Source organism: Thermobia domestica, unplaced genomic scaffold (assembly GCF_964235325.1).
Source record: "Thermobia domestica unplaced genomic scaffold, izTheDome1.hap1.1 HAP1_SCAFFOLD_962, whole genome shotgun sequence".
Classification (NCBI taxonomy): domain Eukaryota; kingdom Metazoa; phylum Arthropoda; class Insecta; order Zygentoma; family Lepismatidae; genus Thermobia; species Thermobia domestica.
In genome coordinates this window covers 37,501-45,046 of record NW_027656672.1, presented here as the reverse complement: position 1 = coordinate 45,046, position 7,546 = coordinate 37,501, and the positions used below count along the sequence as shown (strand labels likewise).

The 7,546-nt window shown below is 49.7% G+C and overlaps 2 non-coding genes and 1 pseudogene across 2 annotated transcripts; all 3 read left to right on the top strand.

The window, feature by feature from the left end:
- Window positions 1-3,946: 3,946 nt before the first annotated feature.
- Window positions 3,947-5,779, top strand: LOC145677511 (small subunit ribosomal RNA). Its single transcript, XR_014129855.1, has one exon. It is a non-coding gene; the product is annotated as a small subunit ribosomal RNA (ribosomal RNA).
- Window positions 5,780-6,670: 891 nt separating this feature from the next.
- LOC145677508 (5.8S ribosomal RNA) lies at window positions 6,671-6,822 on the top strand. Its single transcript, XR_014129852.1, has one exon. It is a non-coding gene; the product is annotated as a 5.8S ribosomal RNA (ribosomal RNA).
- Window positions 6,823-7,518: 696 nt separating this feature from the next.
- Window positions 7,519-7,546, top strand: part of LOC145677507 (large subunit ribosomal RNA) — a 9,080-nt pseudogene continuing 9,052 nt past the window's right edge.

Sequence of the window (7,546 nt, the reverse complement as noted above, 5' to 3'; positions counted from 1 at the left end):
AAGTTTTGAGTGTCGTATTCTGTAACGGTTTATATATATACTGGATGTCAAATCACGTTTTCCCACCCTTGCGTGGGATGTATACGGCAACCGTGGCTGCATTCGCCGTCATGGTCAAAACGAGGCTGCGCAACGCCGGCAATTTCAAGACAGGTGTAGTATCGAGAGGAATCTCTACACTATAGGAGGTAGGGTAGTGAACAAGCCTCCTATATAAACATTCCCTTTAAATTGTTCACGGAGGTTGGAGAGACCGCTAATGGTATTGCTTTCTAAATGAGGCTTACTTTTTTCTCTCCGCGGCCTAGTCTGTCGAGAAATCTTGACTTCTGGCCACAGACAGAAAGCTAGTCTTCGCAGGAGGCGGAAATGGCTAAATTGGGAAGGGAAGCCACAGGCTGGTTGGTTTCTTTATGGGAGTCTAAACGCACTATCGCTGTTGATGTTGGTTAATTTTGAAGGCGGACTAATATCGGCGGATGGTAGTGTAGGCTCAAAAGGAATTTTATCAGCCGCAGGCAAGAACCCTGGGATGCTATTCACGGGCGTCCTAGCCGGTCAAGGTGTAGAGGAGGTTGCAAACCCTGTTGCTGCCTGGGAGGAATGCTTCATAGAAATGTGCGTCCATGGGCGGACCTATGAAAGGGCATGCAGTGCGGGTTTGCCAGCACGCCTAATGTTGTCCAAAGACTTCCTCGTATTTTGACAAAGAATGTCAGAAACCTTGGTCGGACGGCTGTTTCTAAGAGGGCACGTGGCGATGGGGAATGTGTGAGGTAGGCTCTCATACGGAAGTACCTGTCGTTTACGGGAAGGAGACAATCCTTCTTAACCCGAGGCCTAGCCTGTCGATCACGCCTTCGGGCAATTGACTTCTGGCCGATGCCGCTTTGTGCGGTTGCTGAATGCGAAGAATACTTGAACGGAAGCTACTGTCACACCCAGAGGACACGAGTAAGACTTATATCACTGGAGCAGGAGCCTAAATGTGCTTTTGTGGGTAGCCATACGGCCAGTTCTAACGTGTGCGAGGCCCCACGAGAGTAGGCTTATTCTGGTGGATGAGAAGTCTTTTAATATTTGCTCTGTCGGGTGAACGGAAGCCACAGTCATCCGTAGGACACGAGTAGACTTATTTCACTGGAGCAGGAGTCTAAATGTGCTTTTGTGGGCAACCTTATGGCCAGTTCTAACGGGAGCCAGGCCCCACAAGAGTAGGCTTATTCCGGTGGAGAAAGAGTCTTTAAAATTTGCTGTGTCGGGTGAACGGCTATATTTGAACGGAAGCCACAGTCATCCGTAGGACACGAGTAGACTTATTTCACTGGAGCAGGAGTCTAAATGTGCTTTTGTGGGCAACCTTACGGCCAGTTCTAACGGGAGCCAGGCCCCACAAGAGTAGGCTTATTCCGGTGGAGAAGGAGTCTTTAAAATTTGCTGTGTCGGGTGAACGGCTATATTTGAACGGAAGCCACAGTCATCCGTAGGACACGAGTAGACTTATTTCACTGGAGCAGGAGTCTAAATGTGCTTTTGTGGGCAACCTTACGGCCAGTTCTAACGGGAGCCAGGCCCCACAAGAGTAGGCTTATTCCGGTGGAGAAGGAGTCTTTAAAATTTGCTGTGTCGGGTGAACGGCTATATTTGAACGGAAGCCACAGTCATCCGTAGGACACGAGTAGACTTATTTCACTGGAGCAGGAGTCTAAATGTGCTTTTGTGGGCAACCTTACGGCCAGTTCTAACGGGAGCCAGGCCCCACAAGAGTAGGCTTATTCCGGTGGAGAAGGAGTCTTTAAAATTTGCTGTGTCGGGTGAACGGCTATATTTGAACGGAAGCCACAGTCATCCGTAGGACACGAGTAGACTTATTTCACTGGAGCAGGAGTCTAAATGTGCTTTTGTGGGCAACCTTACGGCCAGTTCTAACGGGAGCCAGGCCCCACAAGAGTAGGCTTATTCCGGTGGAGAAGAAGTCTTTAAAATTTGCTGTGTCGGGTGAACGGCTATATTTGAACGGAAGCCACAGTCATCCGTAGGACACAAGTAGACTTATTTCACTGGAGCAGAAGTCTAAACGTGCTTTTGTGGGCAACCTTACGGCCAGTTCTAACGGGAGCCAGGCCCCACGAGAGTAGGCTTACTCCGGATGAGAAGGAGTCTTTAAAATTTGCTGTGTCGGGTGACCGGCCATGAAACCTTTGTGAGGACTTGTCTCCTCGTTTCCACAGCATTTCCGCGCCTGTAAGTTGCGGAAGGTAGCATGCTATGCTTGAAGAACTGTCATCCGTTTAAGGACAGGAGTAGACTAATTCCATTGAGGCAGGAGTCTAATATGCTTTTGTGCACAGCCATACGGCCAGTCCTAACGGGAGCAAGGCTCGCAAAAGTAGGCTTTATTTCAATGGACCAGAAGTCTTTAATATTGCTCTGTCGGGATTGTCAGTTCAAACGGGAGCAGTTTCTGCACGCTACAAACCGCTGACGAGATCTTTCTCGTGTCAATGTGATTCCCTAGCCTGGGCCGGCGCAAGGCTGGCTGGCGAACAAGGTAATTGGGCCTCTGGGTTTCATACACACGAGGTGTCTCAGATGCGTTTAGGGTGAACAGGAATAATCCGTGCAATTCTCTAGCCTGGGCCGGCGCAAGGCTGGCTGGCGAACAAGGTAATTGGGCCTCTGAGTTTTGCATTTCGGAGTTTCCTTAATTCCGGGAGGAGCCACAAAGAAGAGTCCTGAGAGTTTCTCGTGTCCATGCAATTCTCTAGCCTGGGCCGGCGCAAGGCTGGCTGGCGAACAAGGTAATTGGGCCTCTGAGTTTTGTACACACGAGTGGTCTTAGGATCCTTCGGGCTCAACAGGGATTGTTGGAGAAAGTCTCTAGCCTGAGCCGGCGCAAGGCTGGCTGGCGAACAAGGTAATTGGGCCTCTGAGTCTTTATTCCCAGTTTCCTTAGTTCCCGGGTTAGGTTCACCGGTTAAATCGGAGGAGTCCGATTTATGTGTAAAGATAATGCCAGAGTGAAGGGAGCCAGAGTTCACTTGAAGGAGCAAGAGCCAGTGTGGTTAAGAAGTGAGCCGTTTTGTACTCTTAAGGAGGGATGCCGATTGACTTTGAACGGGCTGTCCTCGCTTTAGAGTTTGGGCCAGTTGACGGGAGCTTACTTGTCCTTCTTGAGAATGAGGCCAGATAGCATGTCCTTTCTAGCTTACAAAGGCTTATGCGGAGCATTGTTTTTTGTAAGTGACTTTTTATTCTCCATGTGGCATTTAAGTACCGATTTTCCTTAAGTTAAGGACGGTATAGACTCATCGCCAGTTTGAGCGTGTATCACTTGTCGAACGGAAGCCACTGTCATCCAAGGACACTAGTAGACTTATATTTCACTGGAGCAGGAGTCTAAATGTGCTTTTGTGGGTACCCTTACGGCCAGTTCTAACGGGAGCCAGGCCCCACAAAAGTAGGCTTATTCCGGTGGAAAAAGGAGTCTTTAAAATTTGCTGTGTCGGGTGAACGGCTATATGTAAACGGAAGCCACAGTCATCCGTAGGACATGAGTAGACTTATTTCGCTGGAGGAGGAGTCTAAATGTGCTTTTGTGGGTACCCTTACGGCCAGTTCTAACGGGAGCCAGGCCCCACAAAGGTAGGCTTATTCTGGCGGAAGAGGAGTCTTTAAAATTGCTCTGTCGGATGTACCGGCAAAGTGTGGAAGGAAGCTGTTGTAACCCAAGGATACAAGTAGGCTTGTTCCATTGGATTGGGAGTCTAATATGCTCTTGGCGGCTGTCACACGGCCAGTATTAACGGGAGCTAGTCACCGCAAGAGTAGGCTTATTCCAGCGGAACAGAAGTCTAAAATGCTTGGTCGGGTGTAGCTTTCCTATCCTTTGTTAGAACGCTGTGTTGGTTGTGTCCAACACTTTCCGGCTTTTTAGTCGGTCAATTCCCTGGTTGATCCTGCCAGTAGTCATATGCTTGTCTCAAAGATTAAGCCATGCATGTCTCAGTGCAAGCCAAAACAAGGTGAAACCGCGAATGGCTCATTAAATCAGTTATGGTTCCTTAGATCGTACCTATCCTACTTGGATAACTGTGGTAATTCTAGAGCTAATACATGCAACTAGAATCCCGCCCAGCAATGGAAGGGATGCTTTTATTAGATTAAAACCAATCGGTCGGTTCGTCCGTCCGAAACCTTGGTGACTCTGAATAACTTTGGGCTGATCGCACGGTCTCTGTACCGGCGACGCATCTTTCAAATGTCTGCCTTATCAACTGTCGATGGTAGGTTCTGCGCCTACCATGGTTGTTACGGGTAACGGGGAATCAGGGTTCGATTCCGGAGAGGGAGCCTGAGAAACGGCTACCACATCCAAGGAAGGCAGCAGGCGCGCAAATTACCCACTCCCGGCACGGGGAGGTAGTGACGAAAAATAACGATACGGGACTCATCCGAGGCCCCGTAATCGGAATGAATACACTTTAAATCCTTTAATGAGAATCTATCGGAGGGCAAGTCTGGTGCCAGCCGCCGCGGTAATTCCAGCTCCGATAGCGTATATTAAAGTTGTTGCGGTTAAAAAGCTCGTAGTTGGATCTGGGTCTCGGACGATCGGTTCGCCGCCCGGCGTTTAACTGATCGTTCCGGACGTCCTGCCGGTTTTTCCTTTCTCGGTGCTCTTCATTGAGTGTCTTGATTGGCCGGCACGTTTACTTTGAACAAATTAGAGTGCTCAAAGCAGGCCGTGTCGCCTGAATGTTCGGTGCATGGAATAATGGAATAGGACCTCGGTTCTATTTTGTTGGTTTTCGGAACTCGAGGTAATGATTAATAGGGACAGACGGGGGCATTAGTATTGCGACGTTAGAGGTGAAATTCTTGGATCGTCGCAAGACTAACCGATGCGAAAGCATTTGCCAAGAATGTTTTCATTAATCAAGAACGAAAGTTAGAGGTTCGAAGGCGATCAGATACCGCCCTAGTTCTAACCATAAACGATGCCAGCCAGCAATCCGCCGAAGTTCCTCCAATGACTCGGCGGGCGGCTTCCGGGAAACCAAAGCTTTTGGGTTCCGGGGGAAGTATGGTTGCAAAGCTGAAACTTAAAGGAATTGACGGAAGGGCACCACCAGGAGTGGGGCCTGCGGCTTAATTTGACTCAACACGGGAAACCTCACCAGGCCCGGACACTGGAAGGATTGACAGATTGAGAGCTCTTTCTTGATTCAGTGGGTGGTGGTGCATGGCCGTTCTTAGTTGGTGGAGCGATTTGTCTGGTTAATTCCGATAACGAACGAGACTCTAGCCTGCTAACTAGGCGTTGGAATCTTTCCTTCCAACGTTCATGTCTTCTTAGAGGGACAGGCTGCCTCTAGCAGCACGAGATTGAGCAATAACAGGTCTGTGATGCCCTTAGATGTTCTGGGCCGCACGCGCGCCACACTGAAGGAATCAACGTGTCTTCCCTGACCGAAAGGTCCGGGTAACCCGCTGAACCTCCTTCGTGCTAGGGATTGGGGCTTGCAATTATGTCCCATAAACGAGGAATTCCCAGTAAGCGCAAGTCATAAGCTTGCGTTGATTACGTCCCTGCCCTTTGTACACACCGCCCGTCGCTACTACCGATTGAATGATTTAGTGAGGCCTTCGGACTGATACCCGGCACCTCCGTCTTGCGGTGGTACCGACGTGTCGGAAAGATGGCCAAACTTGATCATTTAGAGGAAGTAAAAGTCGTAACAAGGTTTCCGTATGTGAACCTGCGGAAGGATCATTATCAATTCATCACCACTGCGGTGGTTGATGTCAAAAGTTTCTTATTAGTGTGTCGTATCAGTTAGATTGACACCGTTGAACGGGAGCCACTGATCTTGACAGGCGAGGGAGAGAAAGGTGAGCCGTGTCTTCCCTTTAGTTGGGAAGCGAGCAGCAAGAACGGGAGCCACTGTCATCGGCGAGGGTAGCGTAGGCTACCTGTTGACACAGGCCGTGTGTCATCAAAGGATTGGAGTAGACTTATTTCGGTGGAAAAGAAGTCTTGAAAAGACTCCAAGAGAGTAAGACTTATTCCATCGGAGCAGGAGTCTTAAATGCTCAGTCAGATGACATGATAAACCAGTTCCGACGTCCAAGGGCTCAAGTAAGCTTATTCCGTTTGAAAAGAAGTCTTGAAAAGACTCCAAGAGAGTAAGACTTATTCCATCGGAGCAGGAGCGTTTAAAATGCTTGTGTCGGATGTCGAGTGCTGGGGTAGAACGGAAGCTTGTCCTCCAAGGACTCGAGTAGGCTGTGACTGCTTTGTGGGAGAAGTCTTGAAAAGGCTCCGAGGAGCAAGGCTTACACGTTAGTAGCACAAGAAGCCTTTAATACGCTCGGGTCGGGCGACTAGAGCTAGAATTCGCTGCTTTGTAGGCCAGTATCCTTTTCTGTTCAAGATGGCCTTCAATGAAAAACTGGTAGCCATGATTTTTGGCTACAAACTCATGGGCAGCCTAAGATTATTCCTTGTGATGCAGGGAAAGGCTTTCGAATGAACACGCCCAGCTTTGTGGTGAGTGACCGCAGCTGACGGGGCCAAACAGGAGGCAGGGCGGCCCCCGATGCGGTTTGTTTACCGAACTTTAATTTCTTGCACGGCATACGTGAAATGCTGTTGTAGAATTTTTACAACCCTGAACGGTGGATCACTTGGCTCGTGGGTCGATGAAGAACGCAGCTAGCTGCGCGAAAGAGTGTGAACTGCAGGACACACGAACATCGACGTTTCGAACGCACATTGCGACCCAGGATCTCTTCTGGGTCACACCTGTCTGAGGGTCGGTAACTTTATCCTGGCGGTGGAAGTTTTTCGGATGACCCCACGGCCTCTCGCTACTTCGGTAGTGATGCTGTGGCCATGTGCAAGGGGCCTGGCAAGGGGTCTCGCGCAAGGCTTGACTTTCTTGTTGGTAACCTCTTGTGACCATGGGTCCGGGGAATGGAAACTGTGTGTTCTTGGGCTTCCGCGACAGCGGTCGTCTTAAATGAGCAGCAAAGGCTGGTGGTTTACATCCGCCTGTTGAGGCAGTTTTTGTCTCGACAAAAGTTCCTAAGTGAATTGGGGAACTTGGTCCTTGGATTTCATCCTTGCCAAACCCCTTTCGATGGGAACGAGACTGTCTTGTGTCCATGCAATTCTCTAGCCTGGGCCGGCGCAAGGCTGGCTGGCGAACAAGGTAATTGGGCCTCTGAGTTTTGTACACATGAGATTAGTCTCTCTCGAAGCATTCAGGGCGAACGAGGGTTTTTGGAGTTCAATTCTCTAGCCTGGGCCGGCGCAAGGCTGGCTGGCGAACAAGGTAATTGGGCCTCTGAGTCTTGGTATTCCAATTTTCCTCTATTCCTGGATAAGCTTCAGTACGAGGTGCCCGGCAAGGGGTCAGGGGGTGACCCCTGACTAACCTTGGCGGTCTACATCTTGTAAATTGAAAAGTCCTGTTGTGCGCGAGCCTTCAGGCGCGCTGTGTTTTTGGCGCTCGACCTCAGATTAGGTGAGATTACCCGC